The following is a 19,958-nucleotide window of genomic DNA, read 5'->3' on the forward strand; positions in this document are numbered from 1 at the left end:
CCTGAGAGAGTACATGATTCATGGGACCTGTGCCTCGCCAACTAATTTGCCAGGCTTCTTTATCACCAGAGGCAAACTTTTGACCCCGAAATTCCCGTTATGAATGCATCCTATCCAGTTCGGAGTCCTATCGTTCTATTATTATCTTCGCACAAAGAAGTCATTCAGCCATCTATTTAGTCAGTCAGTCTTTCAAAGACCCATAATTTTCCTCTATTCTATCAGCATGGATAAAAAGATGATTAGGAAATTCATATATTTATCCACAAATCTCAGTGAGCACTTCCTACGTGATGAGAATGATTCTCGGTGCCGGGGATAGCATGGTGGGTGAGGCGAACGAAGTTTTTATTCCCGTGGAGTCCGTGGGAGATCAGTACATAAATGAATGAGTACTTTCCCGAAAATCATAAATGCTGTCAAGAGAGTGAAACAGGCAACATAGCGGAGGGTCGAGGAGTGTGTCATCTAGGTTGGTGGCCAAAGAAGTCATCCGCGAAGAGGGCCTGGTCCGAAAAGATTCTGAGGAGTGTATCTGAGGCGTGAGTGATAGTCCATTCCTTTGTGAAGTAAGAATAAAACACAACTGAAAATTCCACTATAAGGTGACAAGTGCCTCGGTGGAAATGTGTGTATAGTGAGTGTAGGCGTACAGAAAATAGGGCCTTTAGGAGCACTGGGAGCAGGAAACAAATAATGGAGAGTAGGGACGGCGTGGCAGAAGGGTGAGCTCTCAGAAGCCTTGATGATGTACGAGAGCTTCTTTCGCGGCTGAAAGGAGAAAGAAAGAAAGTGCCGTCATCGTGGCAAAGGCTGAACGCGCACGGTGCGTTCAGGCGACGGAAAAGGGCGATACACTTAGAACCTACAGTGGCGGTGAGCGGGACGGGCTGAGCTCAGTGATGCGGGCTCAGGGGCCTGTATTTGTTCAGTTCTACGCTGAGGACTCACCACTCACTTGAGCTAGGATTTGGTTGCTGAGATTTTGAAAAAGTAGCTGAGCGACCCTCACGAACCACATAGATACACGGCACGCGGCGACGTCAAAGGCTTAAGCAGGTCCCAGCGGGTTACGCAAGGAAAGAAGGGACGGCTGGATGACAGGACACCGAGTGTTTCTCTCCTGCTGAGATGGAGCTCTTGGCTTTTCGTGTTCATAGCACTTTGGGATTCCGTTTGACAATTAAAAAAAAAAAACAAAAAAAATTAACTTCACTCTTTAAAAAATGTAAAACATACAAAATTACACACATCTGAGAGTTTTACTTCTAGCTATGTCAGAATGGCGTCCGTCAGACCAGTCCCCCCTTTCCCGCCCATGCTGTCACACCTGGCCCCATGGAGCACAACTATAAAGCTAGAAAAAACCATCCTTTGGAAATACTGGAGAATGACCAAGCTAGCTGGGACTCTATCATGGATCCTTAATGATCGGGGCTACTAAATCGGCAGGAGGAGCATCCCCCACTTCCCCGCATGTCTATCTGGTCCTAGGTGAGAACGTCTCCTGTTTACTAGTGGGAGCATCGGTACCTGATCTGTTATCCAGTCCCATGCTCAGTGGGTGGGTGTCATTTGCATCCGAGCACGCACAATGATTCAGCCTCTTCTTTCTTCCGTGGACCTGTGTGTTTGCTCCTGTTTCTGCTTCCTTACCGTAAACACCCTTGAGTAAAGGATGAGGCTCGCATGTGTCTCTGAGTGTGTAAAGGAAGTGATTCTGGATATCTGGAGAAGTATATGCTTCTGCCGATAAATGTCTGCTCTGCTCTCGAGACCCGGTCCTCCCTGGGCTGGACCACAGAGTCAGCTCAGAAACCACTGCAGAGCTTGACCGTGGCTGCACATGGAATCGCAGCCCTCCCAACGGAGGCCCATTACGGTAAGAGCCCAAGACGAAGGCGGAAATTTTCGTTTCCACCTGCCCGACTCTTGTCTTTGCTTTTCAGTTTATGCAGAACTCAGAGGGAAGAGAAGAGTCACGATTCATTATCTCCCACATCTCCACACACAATGCAAGTCAAGAAACAGCCCGGTGCCGCGGCGTGGGAGGAGGCGTGCCCAGGCTTAGGCGGTTCTCCGTGGCCCGTCTTGCGTGGTCCACGGTTCCACTGCAGACTGCTGGGAAAATGCGTGTCTCACAGGGCTTATCAGCGGTTGTTACCGAGATCTTTCCGTTGGCCAGGTCTTGTGCTAGATGATGCTACTGGGACATAAAAAAACTCAAACGGTTCAGTAGGGGAGGCCAGGTCTGTGTGAGTGAACCATAATCCATTTTAGCTCTCCATTCTTGGCTCCCTTTTATAAATTACCCTCAACCCGGACCCCGTTCTCAACCCACCCGTTTACTCTTACTATAGTTAATCACATTGTGGTCATCACCCCCATATCCATGGGTTCCACATTCAAGGAGTCAGCCAACCCTGGATCAAAAAACTCGGGAAAAAAAGTTACGTCGCTGATGTGCACTGTGCAGTCTTGAATCTGCGCTGTCTCCTAACCGATACAGTGTGACAATTATTTACACACATGCATTGTATTAGGTATCGTGAGCAATCCGGAGATGATTTAAAGTGTACAGGAGGATATGCGTAGGTTAGATGCAAATACTACGTCATTTTATATAAGGGACTTGAGTAGACGTGGATTTGGGCATCCAGGGGGTACCCAAACTAAACCCCGGGGCAGATACCGAGGAGTAACTGTATTCTATTTGCTTTGCTATTTGTCACAATGAGCTAAGTTACCCGGTTTATCTCATCGCTATATATTTGTGGCCTAAAATGTTAGCCCTTTGAGGCCTACACCACTGCCTGTCTTGATCACGACTGTCTCTTTCCAAACTGAGATATGGTCATTACTTGATATATGTGTTTACCATTGAGAGAATTAGTGAATTTTAATTTAATGGGAGATTATTGCTTTATAAGAAAGTCAATGGTAAGGTATGGTGACATTTTGTACTTTTTCCTTGGAAAATCAGGAAAGGCTAGGAAGAGGAGGTGGCTTTGCAACTGGAAGTGGCCTTGAACGAATGCTGGGTTCGGGGTGGCAGAGAGAGGAGGCATTCAAGGTTATAGGCACAACCCAAGTACAGACATGGCATAGAAACTGCAGGATGTATTTTGATGCAATGTACTAGGATAATGATTAACCTGTATGTCTCACCGACTCGTACATATTTTCACTGCTATGCATCTTACTAGTTCTTTCCAGTCATGCAAAGAAATTTTAAAACACAGTCAAATTCTCTCCTTGGGCTCATACAGAGAAGACTCACTGTGCCAAGGGTTTATTTTTTCCTCTTTTTTTGTTTAAGAAGCTCTCTGTCTGACATTGAACAGAATCTATCCCAGCTGCAAGATTGTGGGTCAAGTTTGAGCCACAGTTCACTGAACAATAATTTTCTTCCACCGAATCTTGCTCCTGCTGGGGACATGCTTTCTGTCCTGATGGTATGGAGGGCCGTGACAGGAGTTATCCATCTAGTGCTTTCCACGTCAGGAGGAAGGTGCTTTCTCTTGTCACCGCCCAAACTCATTCATTAAGCACCTCATCATCTAGTTTGTCCCAGGCTTTACCTCTGGATGAACCAGAATACATGGGCTCCCCTTCTTCTCTATATCACCTTATGAACAAATTGTACTGGAGTGCCTTTAACACTGTATCACCTGTGATTTATTTTCATGCTTGACTTTGGTGGGGGTGGACTTATCCTAGTCTCCTTATCCCAGGTGCCTGGCACCAAGAATGGCCTCAAATATTTGCTGAATGAATAGGTTTTATAAATGAGAACATGAATAAACATAACACTATGCAAATCATCATAAATACGGAACCCATAAAGTATATTGTGTACATATTTGCATGGTTTCGCCAGACTAAATAAGAAATTCTTAACATCCATCACAAAGATAGCTATTAAAAATCTTGTTTAGGTTTACCTTTAAAAACAATACTATATAGTAGAAGTAGAGGTATACAGAATTAGAACTGGAAATTTTACTGGTTGCGGGGTAGGGAAGAAATGTGACCACAAATTTTCTCGTATACACACTATGGTTTGGCCTCCGTTGGATTTTCATTCTCTCGTACCAAATACAAATTTAGTAACTAGAAAATTAACATTTTAATTTATTTTTATATATTGGTTTAATTTCTTAGAATTCTTACACCATTGATATTTTCCCTTGATAATGTATATTATGACAAGTGTCCTAATTCAATGATCATGTAATGCCAATGAATTTTTTAAACTATTAAGCACCTATTGAATGACATAGTATTCTGACAGCTGACGATACCATAGGAATAAGATACGCGCTTATCATTAAGTGGCCTAATCAAGTTAAGTCTAAAGACATCGAATTAGTAATAAGTAGCTTGGTACTTATACAAACAAGTTTGCAAGTAGCAGATGTAAGGTATAAGGCCTGGAAATAAGATATCGTAACTGAATTTCTCTCCTGTATTGGGTCATCGTAAACTTAAATCCTACTTATGGTTTTCAAATAAATGTACGGAGCTTGTCTAATTGTTCTGCTACTTATCCAGCCCAACCAGAAGCATGAGGAGATGCCTTTCCCAGCCCCACCCCCCCACCCCACCCCGGCAGGCTCTGCTGAGACCCAGACAGACCCCACGGTAGCTGTCCAGGGGCACAGATATCCCCAGGTTGTTCCAAAGGCTGACTGAGGATCTCCACCCGCTTCCGCTCCTCCCACGAATAAGCCAAGCCACGCTCTTCTCTGAACCCAGAGGGCGGCATTCGTGTTCTTTGGCCTTGGAAAACAGACGAGCAACATCTCTCAGATAATATGGGCGTGGTGAAGATTTCTGATTTCAAGCAACAAAAACCGTTTGAGCCAGCTGCCACCGAAGAAGAGTCTTGTCTGTGCGGCACCAGGGACGCCTCGAAGAACCCAGGGCGGGGAGACAGCTGGGAATCCAGCAGATGACGGAATCAGGAAGTGGCCCAGAGATCATCTTTCCTGTCTTCAGGTCCGATCCTTTTCTCGTGTTGACTTCATTCACTTTTCTTTCCTTCCCTGCTCCCCAAGATTGACACCCTACATGACAACAGTCTCTCCCTCTCCTCTCTCGCTGGCTCGATCACTCGCTCGCTTGCTCGTTGCTCCTAATTCCGTCTTCCCCTTCTTTCCCAGTAAAGATCCCCCCAAATACTGGCCGACTGAAGGATCTACACATGTCAGCCTCTGTTACAGCTACCCATAGCACATTGCCAAGTTCTGACAAAAAGAAGGAGGGACAGGTGCAGTTTCCAAACAGTCCTCTTAGAGAAGTCACAGGCGATGAAGCCTTTACCCTTTCCACTCCATCTCGCTTCAGGCTTGACTAAAACCGAAGCAACCACGGCGTATAAAGAACCACGGGGTAAGATAGTAAATGGACAATAAGAGAGTGGGAGCCTGGGACCCCGACACCGTAGGGCACTGTAGCCAACCTGCAGCGCCAGTTATGTGAGAGTTAAGTCCTCTCTTTGATAAGCTACTCTTCATTTTTTTTTTCCCGTATTGACGTCTTAATTCTGACTGATAGATATACTTTCTGTTCCCCTATGTCCCTTCTATCGTCCCTACTACCCCCTCGCATTTTCACATTCCTTGGGAGAGACCCTTGTCCTGATTCTATTGACTGGTCATGAAGCTCCTTCATATTAAAATAAAGTGGCTGCCCCCCACCCCACCTCACTTCACGAGAGAGCGAGGTCGGAGGTCTTCGTGAAGCACACAGGCTTCGGAAGGCTTCAGGAAAGTGCAGGTCAGGGAGGCTGGCCATTCAGAGGGGGGACTTGGAATTGCTCACTGCGCCTCGGAAGAGGGAGGGTGAAACTTGAAACTTGAAAAGTGTATTCTGCGAGGGCCAGATAACCCCAGGTACCTTGTCACAACAGGGTATTCCACTTAGAGAACTCATCGCCCCACGAAGTAAAATTATTTCCGAGCGTCAACGGGGTTCAGGAACAGTTTAGCGAGTATCTCAGAGCTTGATCAATAAGATATTTTTAAGAGCTGTCTGGGGCGCAACCTTAATCTTGAAGCTGAGGCCGAGGAACGGCCACAAGGTCTTTTCATGGTTTATCTTTTATAGTTGCCACAGAGGAAAGATTGCTGGGATCAAAGGGCCAAGGATTTAGCCAATAAAGATTCTTAAATTTATATCACAACTTCTAAGGAGAAAGAAATGGTAAAAAAAAAAGTGCTCGTTTTGTAGTGTTTATCCTCAAAGATTCAAAAGCATGACACTATGAACTCAGTACATCTCATAGGCAGATCCTGTTGGACTGAGAGCCCAGCTGTTTGTCGGGGCCGGAGAATCAGTGAAAGCTTCCGCCCTGCTATATTTAATGTGGCCAGAAGGGGGCAACACCACGAGGGCGTTTATCCCATCCTTCAGCCACGGCTCCGGCCTTTTACCTTCATCAACCACCGTTCACTGTCTTTTCTACCGGCGACGGTTTCTTCGGTTCATTGATAATTGGAATATTGGCCCTCTTTACTGGTCTATAAATTCGGCTGTTAACACATTTATGGCTGTGTCAGTTTGACACGCTATTTCAGCCATAAGAACCGCGGCGTTTGAACCGAGCCGATTTGTTGAGGGAAGGCAGACATTTGGAATATCCTTCATGGTTTGGGGTAAATCTCTATCCTAATATTGCTCATGTCTGCATTATTGCTCCAACGTATCAGTTAATGGAGTGACTCGATATGCACGGGAGAGATAAGCATCTTGGGGACATTCTTGTATGAAGCCTGTACTTGAGAAAGAAATGCATGGACCTCAAAACATAGTGGACTCGGTTTCAATCCTGTCTGTGTTACCCGATGTGCTATTCACCAGTTACTTACCAGGTTACTTAAATGTCAAGGATCTTTAATATTTTCTATGTGTCCGATCTAAATTGGGGCTCTTTTTTTTTTTCTCATATTTTTAGTGGCTAATTTATTGGTCGGTATTCAGAGAGGCTGGTTAACATACTGGCTCAGGTCAGTGGGCTTGGAAATCTGGCTGGCGTCAGGCAAACCCCACTCTGCTGGTCCCGGCTGTGAACTGTGGGCCAAATCCTTAAGTTCTCTGAATGAGATCTGTCCTGCAACACAGCGGAACTGACTACAGCACCTGCCTCATAGGACGACTGACATAACAGTGGTCATGTCAGTGAGTGCTCTGTGGAGGCGAACTATCCTTATTATGAACTTTGTGGCATTTGTGGCCACTGGGCAGAGAAATCCTCTGAGAAGGCATTCGCCTGCTCACCTGACATAGGACCCAATTTCACCTCATGGAAGTCTGAGGAAGTGTGAGTCCCACAGTCCTCTATGGCTTGCCCCATTCGGCCAGCAGGACCTCTGACGTGACCGTATAATTTTAATGGGATCAGCACATACTTAGTGGGCAAAAACTAGCTCAACTCTCTGTCTTCTGATGACGTGTGCTCACGCGGCCCCACCTTCCCGGCTTTGCGAAGGCGACGTGGGCTCCTGGCCGATGCAACGGAAGCTGAAGACTCACAGGCAGCAGGCACAAAAAATGTGCCATCGCCCACAGTGGGTGAATTTTTATTCTCATAGGAAAAAAAAAAAAGAAGTTACTAAACAGGTCCAAAACTTTCACTTAGAATAAAGTGCTTCTTTTTTATTTTCGCAATTTGCTGTAATCATCCAAATATACATTTGCTTGTCTATCTATCCACCCAGTAAACACTGCTTAAGGAACTAATTCATCATCGGCACCGTGCTGGGCATCGGTGGTATGGGAATGGGTCATGTTCCTGAGCCTGGTCTCCCTGTGAGATTTGCAGATGAGCTCATCCACCTCATGGAATGTGAAAAGTACTTACTGGTGACAAGTAAAAGATTCTCCAAGAGCAGAGAAGAAGGTGTCCTCCTCTGCCTGGGGGACGAGGGAAAAGCACCACAGCACGTGAAGACTGAGTTCTGCATTGCAAAGGATGGGATAGAAACAGAAGACAATGCAGTAATGAATCCCAGACGAGGTGACCGGCTCTGAGCCTCATCTCCTCCTTCGCCTCTCTCTGTATGACTTAAATCCAGACTCCTCCCCTCAGCACCTTATTTTTCTCAGTTGTGCAATAGAGACACACTAACATGGGGAATACCAACTAGGAGTCACTCATGTGGGACTGTTAAAAAAAATAATAGCCGCCCAAGCTCTATCTCAGGGGTGTTACTTACCCCCTCGTTCACTCAGCATACTTTTAGCGAGCACATGGTTATTAAGGATCTAGGATGTCCCAGATACAGTGCTAGGAATCGGGGAGCAAAGATTAAATATTTCTGACGTGAGGAGAGACAAACATAACTAATAATCACTAGAAGAAAAATAAAATGTTTCAAAAGAATGCTTACGATACTGGCAGCCAACTCATTAAAAGGACAGAGTCCTACGTGACTGGCGAACCGAGGAAGCAGAAGAGTGAACGAATTGGGTAGAAGACGGGACGACCGTGCCCGGAAAGGACTAGCAGGTGTAAAAGACCCACCGAATCGGGCTCTCGGCAGGCGGGGCCCGCAGCGCGAAATTTCAAACTGCGCTGGTGATTCGGTTGCTCCTTCAGGATCAGGAAGCTCTGGTTAAACCCCAGCCCTCATGGTTTACAGGGCTGCTGTGTCACACGAATGAAAAGAAGTTCGCGAACATTCTTCGAAAGGTAGAAAGTGCTTTCTGCAGGCAGCGTTGTGTATACAATAGCCCTCAGTGATCATCGGAGAAGAATTGTAGTCATTGTATTAAAGCAGAACCCTTGATATGACCGCAAATTTAGGTGATTACTCATTTTTCAAACCAGGATCATTGTTTCATGTCATGTGAGACATAGTGATTACGACTCTTAACATTGTTTACCTACTATGGCTTCTATATTTTCCATTCAGGTGGTTTTGTACCTGGACATGAACACAGGTGCCGTGTGCGGAGAGCGAAGGAGGAGGCCAGGTGTGGGGGCCGAGCCCCGGAATTAAGGGTGAAGCTCTGGCTCCTTGCCAAAAGAAATCGTCACTTGCTGTCACAGGCTGGACATCTGGCGAACAACAGTACATCCTGTTGTCCTATACATCCTATCTCAGACCCTGGAGTCACACTAGTGTGGGAAGTAGACGGGGGAGCATTGCTGTCCAGTTAAAACAATGAAGTCCACAAAAATGAGCATCCAGCAGCTGGATGAAGCTGTGGTTTGTGCTGTCATGCATAAACCTCTGGCTTTAAATGTGCAGTAACCAAGTCGACCCGTCGTTGAGGCAACATCGAGCCTCCCCTGAGTTAACTGTGACAGCGACTATATGTATAGCTAGATCTTTACGGAGTTGGGTCGTTACGCTACAGGGACATGCGGCGTCCAGGAGACAGCACAGTGGAAGCGCCACCCTCAGACTCAGAAGGAGAGGCTCAGTGACCACAGCCCCGGTCATGTCAGGGGCGAGGGGCATTCTTCCTCTGACAGAAACCAGACAGGTTAATTGAGATAAAGAACCGAACCAGGTCCCCCACGTGGGCACAGAAACGTCACATAATGGGAGTCGGCGTGCCCGACCACAAGGCGAGTCCTACTTAATTTGCGGCTGAGTAACTTAACCGACCAGTGTCTATATTTTCTCGTATGTTAAGTGGGGACGATGAAGCTCCGACGAGGAGGAAATGAGACCTCTCAGTCAAAATGCTTGGCACGCGCACAAAAGAATTCTAAATAATTTATGGAGATGCTCTCTCTCTCTCCGCCTCGCCAAGGAGGTGGAAAACAACTCCCTACCCCTTAACTGTGGACTGCCCACCGGGGCTTCTCTGCAAAGAACACAGTGTAGAAAGCAGGGAAATAAAAAGTGGCTTTGCGATAGAGAGTGTTCACAAGCGGGACCTCAGCCAGGTGATTAAGGTCAACGTCAATAGTAATAAGTCATACGAACAACATGTTCCTCTTTTTTTTTTTTTTTCAACTACAGTTGATAGGATTATTTTATATTAGTTTCGGGTGTGCAGCATAGCGTTTGGACATTTACACGATTTACGAAGTGACCCGCTGATAAGTCTAGTACCCACCTGGCACCACGCACAGTTCTTACAATATTATTGACTATATTCTCTGGGCTGTACTTTGCATCTGTGACTATTCTATAGCTACCCATTTGTACTTCTTAATCCCTTCGCCTTTTCCCCTCAGCCCCCGCCCCCCTCCCCTCTGGCAACTGTTCTCAGTATCTATGAGTCCGTTTCTATCATTCGTTCATTTGTTTATTTCTTTAGATTCCACAAATGAGTGAAATCGTATGGTATTTGTCTTTCTCTTTCTGACGTTTCACTTCGCATAACACCCTCTGGACCCATCCACGTTGTCACAAATGGTAAGATTTTATTCTTTTTCATGGCTGAGTATATTCTATTACGTATATGTACACTCTTCTTTATCCAATTATCTATTTATGGGCACTTAGGTGGCTTCCATATCTTGGTTATTGTAAATAATGCTGCAATGAACATAGGGGTGCATATATCATTTCAAATTAGTGCTTTGGATTTCTTCGAATAAATGCCCAGAAGTAGGATTACTGGGTCATAAGGTAGTCCTATTTTTCATTTTTCCAGGAACCTCTGTGCTGGTTTCTATAGTGGGTGCGCCAATTTGCAATCCCACCAACAGTGCATGAGGGTTCCCTTTCTCCACATCCTCACCAACATTTGTTTGTTCATGTATTGATGACAGCCGTTCTGACAGGAGTGAGGGGAGATCTCTTTGTGGTTATAATTTGCATTTCTCTGATGATTAGAGACATTGAGCATCTTTTCATATGTCTTTTGGCCATCTGTATGTCCTTTTTGGAGAAATGACTACTCAGGTCCTCTGTCAGTTTTTTAATTGGATTCTTTGGGTTTTTTTTTTTTTTTCTGGTGCTAAGTTGTATGAGTTCTTTATAAATTTTTGGATATTAACCCCTTGTTGGATGTACCATTGGTAAATATCTTCTCCCATTCAGTAGGTTGTCTTTTTATTGATGGTTTCTTTTGCTGTGCGAAAACTTTAGTTTGATGTAGTCCCATTTGTTCATTTTTTCTTTCGTTTCCCTTGCCTGAGGAGATATATTAGAAACAATATTACTAAGAGCAATGCAAGAGAGTCTACTGCCTATGTTTTCTTCTAGGAGTTTTATGGTTTCGGGTCTTACATTTCAATCCTCAGTCCATTTTGAGTTTATTCTTGTGTATGATGTAAGGAGGTGTTCTAATTCCATTTTTTTTGCATCTACCTGTCCAGTTTCCCAATACCATTTATTGACTAGACTGTCTTTACTCCACTGTATGTTCTAGCCTCCTTCGTTATAGACTACATGACCATATAAGCATGGGTTTATTTCTGGGCTCTTTATTCTGTTTCATTGACCTAGATATCTGTTTCTTTATGCCAGTACCATGCTGTTTTGATTACTATACCCTTGTAGTATAGTTTGATTATCAGGTAGTGTGGTGCCTCCAACTTTGTTCTTCTTTCTCAAGATTGCTGTGGCCATTTGGGGTCTTTTGTGGTTCCATATAAATTTTAGAACTATTTGTTCTGGTTCTGTGAAAAATGCCATTGGTGTTTTGGTAGGGATTGCATTGGATCTGTACATTGCTTTGAGTACCATGGACATCTTAACAGTGTTGATTGTTCTTATCCACGAGCACAGTACATGCTTCCATTTATTTGTATCTCCTTCAGTTTCTTTCTTCAATGACGTAACATTTTCTGAGTCCAGGTCTTTTACTTCCTTCATTAAATTTATCCTTATATATTTTATTCTTTTTGATGTAATTGTAAGTGGGATTGCTTTATTAATTTCTCTTTCTGATAGCGTTATTGGTGTACAAAAACACAACTAATTTCTGAATATTAACTTTGTATCCTGCTACTTCACTGAATTCATTTATTGGTTCTAATAGTTTTTTGATGGAATTATAACTTTCAGTTAATTTATTAAGGATATGTGAACTTTAGCTTCTTGTTGTTGATGAAATAGCCTAAAATGATTACGAGATTAACAACAGAGACCCGTCTGGGCCCAGGGTGACTGATTTGGGTCCTGGCTGGGCTAGTCACTTGCTGTGTGACATTGGGCAGGATAATTGCCCTCTCTTTTCCTTTTTTTCCTCATTTGCCACATAAGAATAATAATAAATATTACCTCAGAGTTGACATGAGACTTGAATGAATATTTATGAAACACACCGAACAATGCTCTCAGTGGTGTTTGTAGAATTAATTCGCTCTCTGAATTTCTTATGTAGTTCCTTCCGACCCTAGTTTATGAAATGAAAATAAGTTCACTCTCACTTTTTTGTAACTTCTAGTCTGACACACAGATTTATATGCCTACTTGCAAATGATGAAAAGAATTTAAGTCTTTCATGAGAAAAAAAATGAAGTTAAAACAATACCTCCTTTAAAACATGTGATTAGAATGCTTCAGTTTGTCAAAATGTTGTTCTTCATTTAAACATTTAGCAATTTTGTCTTATTTTTCTAGTTTCAATCCACACATCGAAGATGAAACCCTGCAGGCTACATCTTATTATAATTATTTTGTCAGTGTCAAGGACGCAGACGCTCGCGTTCGATTCATCCATTGAGCGTCATCCGACAATTTGCGAGGACCCCACTCTGTACCCCACTTTTTGGTCCAATAAACCCCCTGGGGCATATCAATCAAAATATCAACTGTGCTGAATTTAATCAGAGAAATGGGGTAAAGATGTACAAAATAAAAATACGTATAATTACTCATAGCTCTAGAGATGATATTAATGCTGGCAATTTGCTAAACAGCTCAGATGATAACCAGGAAATTTAGGCCCCCTCACTGTCAACCTAGAGCAATGTCATTTCTCAGAGTGACAGCAGAATGGATGCTTAAAGATAATAAATTCATTAATCTTAGCCTCATAACGTTTCACAGGAATAATGAGAAGTGAATAAGTGACTCAAAAAAGATAAAAAGAACTCACCACCAGATGTCTCTACTTTGTAAGGCAATTAACAAAACAAACCAAAAAAAAAAAAAAAAAAGAGAGAGAGAGAGAAAGAGATTCAGAAAGAGAGTTGATTTAAGGCAGTGGTTCTTGTCTGGGGATGATTTTGTACCTCAGGTGGTGACATTTGGCAAGATTGAACATGGTTTTGTTTCTTATGACTAGAAGGAAGGGTATTATTGGCATCTAATGGGTGGAAGCCAAGGATGCTACTAACCATCCTATAATACACAAAACAGCGCTTCTTAACGAAAACCATCTATCTCAAAATGCAAATAGTGCTGAGGTTGAGAATCCCTTTGGGGGAACATTTGATTTGCTTGATTGGTGTTGTAATTCACCATGCTTCACACTAGACTCCCCCCTCTGCCACTACTTTTTTCATGTGAAAGAGTGAAAGATGATAAGAAAAATAGATATGAGACTATAAACACTGTCTTCTTCCAGCCTCCTGCAGACGTGTCTATTGCAGGCCCTACAATATAATATTCTTTACAACATAATTTCCTTTCGACTTGACTGTCCTCCACGTGGGATGAGGATGTCTCACCGAGGCCCAGCCAGAATCATTTCTATCTTTGTGTGCCTAAAGCTGAGTAGGCCCTGTGGCATGTAGCACACACTCAATAAAAGTCTGTGAGGTGAATGATTTTATGAGTTAATCATAATAGGGCATCACCTCTAAAAAGAGCATGAGGAAACTCTACATTAAGGAAGGTAAACTTCGGAATCAGTCCATCCCGGGTTTAATGGGAGACTGTGCCCTTGGCAAGCAGGCCAGGAGTGGTAGTAACACATGCTGCAGATGTAGGAATAAAACCAAGATGTTAACAGAATTTCAAAAGAAGACATCAGGAAAGACAGACACGATCCGGAAGGATTAAGGAATGGGCCAGCTTTCTCAGTCGGAAATGCCTGTGAATTCCTTCTTAAAAAATGCTTGGCAATATCATCCAGCATTTAAAATTTTAATCTAAATAAAGAACTTCAAATAGAAAATTGGCAATATGGTTGATGGCAAACGTTGAATATATATATATGTGTGTACATATAAATTCAAGATATATACAAATATATATATATATGTATGTGTATAGATTATCAGATGATAGATAGATAGATAAATAGATGCTAGATAGATAGTGTTTGCTCAAATACAAATACCAAATAATGATCAACTACAGAAATTATGTTTAGAGTATATATATATGCCAATATACTGTGACAAAGTTAAAATACTATAATGAATGAGTAATAAATTAGAAGGTGGCAGAGGGTGTTCAAAGAAGTGTTAGCGTCCTTATTGATAAAACTGAGTAAATCAAAACTGTAGAACTGTGGGTTAAAAAATGAATTTTTCCTGATTCTTAATGTTATTTATAATTTTTCTAAATTTTAGGGATATTGGGAAGATCTATTTTTTTGGAGTAGAATCACTTGTTTGCCTTTTAATCATTTCATAGATTTTTTCTGTTTATTTCTTCTAAGTTTAACAAAATATTTAAAATTTTATATTTTAGAACCGTCTGTAGTGTAACACGTCCTTAGAGTTTTTCTCTTTTCCTCTTCCATTCATCTCCCACCCATCCATCTCCCCTTCTATCCGTTCATCCATCTCTCTGTGCAGGTTTGTAGGAAAATATCTAGAAAGATATTTATGCAATGGGACTTAGGCTACTTCTGCATGGTTGGCTTTACAGCTGACTTTAAATTTCATATTTTTATTTTTCTTCGTCAACTATTTATTATTTTAGGAAAATGTGCATGATCGTTTTAGGAAAACTAGTGGGCCGACACTTCTCTTTTTAAAACTTAAGATTTTCCCCAGTTTTATCGAGATATAATTGGCATAGGTTATGTCATTATGCTGTACACCTTACACTTACACCGTGTCGTATATCAAAACTTTACTTTGAAAATACAGTAACGTTGTTTTTGCTTTGGTGTGCAGTCCTGTGAATGTTAGCACGTATGCAGATCGGTGTAACTCCAACACCGTCAAGGTCTGCACGAGTCCACAACCCAAAAACCTTCTTCCCATCATCTCCGCCCCCAGTCCCCAAGCGCTTTCAGCTACTGATCTGTTCTTTATCACTGTCGTTTTGTCGTTTTGCAGATGTCTTATCAGTGGAATCATGTCATGTTTAATGGGGGTTCTCTGGAGAACAGAACCAATGGGATGTGTATATATTATGAGGAATTGCTCACGTGATTCTGGGAGCTGAGAGTCTGAGAAATCCCAGAGTGCATTTGGCTGGAGATTCAGGAACATCAGTGGTGGAGGTCCGGTCGGAAGGCGGGAAAAGCCCAGTGTCCCAGCTCAAGGCAGTCAGGCACGGGGAGTTCCCTCTTACCCACAGCGGGGCTGTCTGCTTTCTAAGTGTTGAGACCCCATTTTCATGCTCAAGCCAAATCTCGGGGTCTTCTCCTGATGCCATCTTTTGGAAACTAAGGCTAACTTCTAGGCTTCGGGCTATGTGTTCTAAGTCTTAGATATACCAGAAGGAATAATATAAAAATACAAATATAAATATATATAAATGCTTCTCACCATTTCTTCAAAAACTCTTCAGGGTCCTTAAGTGGCTGTTCCATGTGTTCCATTCTAGTTTCATAGCTGCATCCAGTGGGAAAGACACCATGGAGAGTGTTTACACCATCTTGCCCAGAACTGGAGCCCTGTCACTTCTTCATAAGATTTTGAACACATATAGAACAAAATATGAACAGCAGTTAATTATGAGTAGTAGTGATTCGAATGACCTATTTCTTCCTTATACTCTTTTGCATATTTTATTTTAAAAATACAGATCTTCCAAGCAGGGAGAATTTTCAGAAGATCGTTCTGTAGCCTATATGCAGAAAGACAGGAAAGACTATTATAGTTTATCTAAAAGACAAGCTTGAGAACAGGGAGCACAGAGCACAGACCAGTGATGTCAGCATGGGCACCTGGACATCCTAAGCGTGTTCCCTCAAAACTCGGGCTAAGTGGGGGTTTCCTGGAGTCTAAGAGAAAACACAGAGTTGGAGGAAAAGTGACTTAGAACCAAAGTCAAAGGAAATGGTAGAAGTAATGGTACATTTGCTTAAACTCCCTCTGTCACAAGGAAATTTTTTAAAAAGCTTCCACGAGCTAGAGTGATCCCGAGGCACCAGACTTTATGCCAGGCCCATCATTTCTCTCAGTTATTAAATATTGTCACGTGCCACCGTGTGCTTTGTCTCGCCCCTAAATGAACTTCTTCACTCCCTTTACATTCATTTATTATGCAGTGAGATGTTGTGTTTTGTTTTTTTAATTCTTTGGAAGAAGTCACTAATATACTTGCCCAGACCAGCTTTTGTGCTAACGGGGTTTATTTGTTTGTGTCAATGCAAACTAACAAAGGTTTTCTTGAGAAAAGGCAGTATCTACAGATAGGTGACGGGATGGCACGTACTAGGAAAACTACTGCGTGTTACAAACTCGAACTTTCTATGTCGCAGCTATTTTGGGGCAGAACTACTGAAAGTTTTCATTCTTAAGGACATCGATTTATATGGAGTATAAAATGAATCTGAAGGAAATTATCCATTTTAATCGTGAATTTAGAAAAAGAATCAGGTCACCTCTTTTTGGGTAATAACTACCTAGTATGGGTTAACGGTCTATTTGTGACATCCTCTTCACTGAAGGATGGGAGCCAGTGATCCCCGAGCTTATAATCCTTCGCTAGATGCCGATGGTCCCTGGTTCTAAACCCTTCTATAGACCAGAGAGAGTTCCTCCTACGAGACCACAGCTGGTCCAGGGTCAGGTGAGGAAACCGAGGACAGTGGAGGGAAACCCCCCTAAAGCTCAATTATTTTCAGTTTCACATATTTTTGGTCTACAGAGGAATGCTCCGCTCCAACCCCACAGGTGTCCACTCCCTAATGCCCAATAACCTGTGGTTATGTCTCTTTCCATGGCAAAGACGACTTTGCAGATGTGATTAAGTTGAAAGAGGGAGTTCATTCTGGATTATCTAGATGGGTCCTGTGTAATCACATGAATTCTTAAAAGTGAACAACGTCCCTCAGTTTCGGTCAAAGGGATGTGACTATGGGAAGAGAGTCAGAGAGATACGTATGAAAAAGACTCAACCCATCATCACTGGCGTGAGGATAGAGAAATGGACCCTTCGCCAATGAATGTGAGCAGCTCCCAGAAGCTGAAAGGCCAGGAAACAGCTTTCCCTCCAGAGCTTCAGAAAGGAGTGCAGTCCACCTGACACGTGACCATGTCCCACCTCCGACCTACAGAATTTGTAAGATAAAAAAGGTGTGATATGTTAAACCGCCAGGTTTGTGGTAATTTGTTAACAGCAACAACCAAAAACTAATACTATATTTTTACTTATTTTGCGAGATCATTTTTTGATATATTTTTATTTAAAATATTCTCTCTTTTTTTTAATGAAATAATAGAAAACAGTGCAGGGGGTGGTATTTCCTTCCTCACCAAAATAGAATAGAGTCATCCTTTGTCTATCCCTCTAATCTTCCTTGTCCATTCCCTCTGCCCTCTATCTCTTCCTCCCTTCTTTCCTTCCGTATTTAAACTGTCATGAAACTTAATCTTGGCATGTAGATAAAGTCCATGCATTTGATCTATACACGTGTTGCATGTGTGTCCTTTCTCATCCTGTTCTGTACTTGCTGTGTCCTCCCCCCCCCTCCCGCCATCCATGCTTCTGGTCAGGTACCTCTGCCTAGAATTCCCTCTTCCCGCTCTGGGTCCCCCCCTGACTGTACCTGGCTAGCTCCTCCTCATGCTTTAATTGATATCATTTGATTCCAATTCTCACCCCCGCAAAAGAGTTCCCTAGCTGACCTTTAGTCCTCAAATCACAGGGTGCATTCAGCGTAAACTACAGTGGCCTCCATCACCATGTCGTTCAGTAATCATCTGTTTGCCTTCATCAGCAAATTCCATCATTGAATGTAGCTAGGCATTGTTCCTTATTCTTCTCCTGGGAGACCCGGCATAGTGCTGGAGAGATATAAGATGCTAAATAAATGCTTATAAAATGAATGAGTGGAAGAAGGAATACGTGAGCAAATTAAATAGTGGAGGCATGACGTCATGAGGTAATTCTCTACTTTCTCTTTTTCGAGCATTATGCTTATTTTTTTACTGAATTTCCTAAGGGTCATAATTTAGAGAGTCTGTCACAAACGTCTGCATGAGAAGTGAAATCCGGCGTATTGGTTTTCTGGGTTAGAGAGAAGGAAATAATGCCACGTCAACTTCACCTTCGAAATACACTTTACTAATCACTAAACACTTCTCACCGTTTCCACGAACAGCTCTCTGGTCCCAGCTTCCATCTCTGAGTCTTTGCCTCGTTCCTCCAGTATGACAAGCACGTGACTTTTGTACTCCAGATTTCTGTCTTCCTGAGATAATCTTTACATCCTGTGGTGTATGTGTCTTGGCTCGATCCCTCCCAGAGAGGTTTTACCTGACCAACCTTATCTAAAATATGGCTTTCAGCACAGGCTCTCCATTTATCCTGCTTTATTTGTTTTTTTTTCTTTTTTTGCATATTTATATTTGTTTGTTTGTTTTTAACCTTCTTCCCAATTAGAATACAAGTTCCATGAAAGCAGAAACTTTGTCTGATTTGTTCAGTCCTCTATCCTCAGTGCCTAGAATAGTTCCATATATACAGTAGGTAGGCGATACATGTGGTAGGAAATACATATAGGAGGCATACAGTGCATTAAATACAGTAGGTATTCAGTAACCGTGTATGTTGAATGTTGAACATGGGCAAGGCGGAATTTTCCACAGTAACCAGTCAGCCCGGCACAAGGCACAGGGCACGCACCTACTCATCCAGGGCGGCATGTTAATTGCACCTCAGTTTATGCCTGCGATTGCCATATACAAGAATTTGAAGCATAAGGTGTTTCTTAGTTATATGCGTTTATTACCCAGGAAAGCACCTAAGAGTTTTTTTGCTGTTTTTCTCTTGCGAACGGGAGGTCCTGCCTTACTGCCCATTGCAGCCTGTGGGAACATGGCCAGGTTTGTTGTAGGTGTTAAAAGTTCCCACATGCAGGTCCAATTGAGCTTTGCCTGTTCCTCTGGTGATGCCGTCGACATCCAGTTAAAAACCAAATAAACAAAGAGAGCTGTGCCCAGAGACAGCACCGGCCACAAGAACCTTTTCATTTTTGCAAGAGCTGCAGGACCCGTTTCCAGCTTCCTCCAAGACACCCACTTTGTTTTAAATTTCTAGAGTGGAGTGAGCTGCCCATCGGCTGGGTTTGATCCTGGATTTTTGTTTTATTTTATTTATTATTATTTATGCCTACAGCACCTGGTCTTCCTAGGCAGTCTCCCATCCAAGTACTAACCAGGCCCAACCCCGCTTAGCTTCCGAGATCAGACATCGGGTGTGTTCAGTGTGCCATGGCCGTAGACCGTGGACTGTGGCTCCACTGGGGCACGAACCCAGGACCTGACCTTCTGCATGTAAAGCCGACGTACTAACCGCTACACTAAGGAACCACATCCTGGATTTTTTTTTTTTAACTGTATAGTAACTGTTAAGCCCACGATTTTTTTCGTTAGCTTTGGGCTGCTGCTTGTCTGCATCATCTTCCCAGGCAGGAGTCTCTCCCTTCACTCTGCTGACGCCTTAGAGGGGTTTCTCAACTCTTTTCCGTTTCCTTTTGTCTCCTTGAAACGTTCCCCTTCCCTTTTCTTCTGGACGGTAGATGTGGCAGCTGTGGTCTCGTCCTTTAGGCGGAGACTTCGCGTCTCTGCAATCCCCAGTCTTCCTCTCTGTCTTTGATGGCTCAAGGGTTTCCTACGTGCGCGAATAAAAAATATACTTGCGGCCGGCGCCCTAGGCTGCAGGGGTTTCTGCTGTGAGTGATATTTG

The 19,958-nt window shown here is 43.0% G+C and overlaps 1 pseudogene; it reads right to left on the bottom strand.

Moving 5' to 3' along the window:
• Positions 1-19,379: 19,379 nt before the first annotated feature.
• LOC112471189 lies at positions 19,380-19,495 on the bottom strand (annotated as a pseudogene).
• Between the last annotated feature and the right edge of the window lie 463 nt (positions 19,496-19,958).

The sequence above is a fragment of the Pteropus alecto genome, unplaced genomic scaffold (assembly GCF_000325575.1).
Source record: "Pteropus alecto unplaced genomic scaffold, ASM32557v1 scaffold45, whole genome shotgun sequence".
Classification (NCBI taxonomy): Eukaryota; Metazoa; Chordata; class Mammalia; order Chiroptera; family Pteropodidae; genus Pteropus; species Pteropus alecto.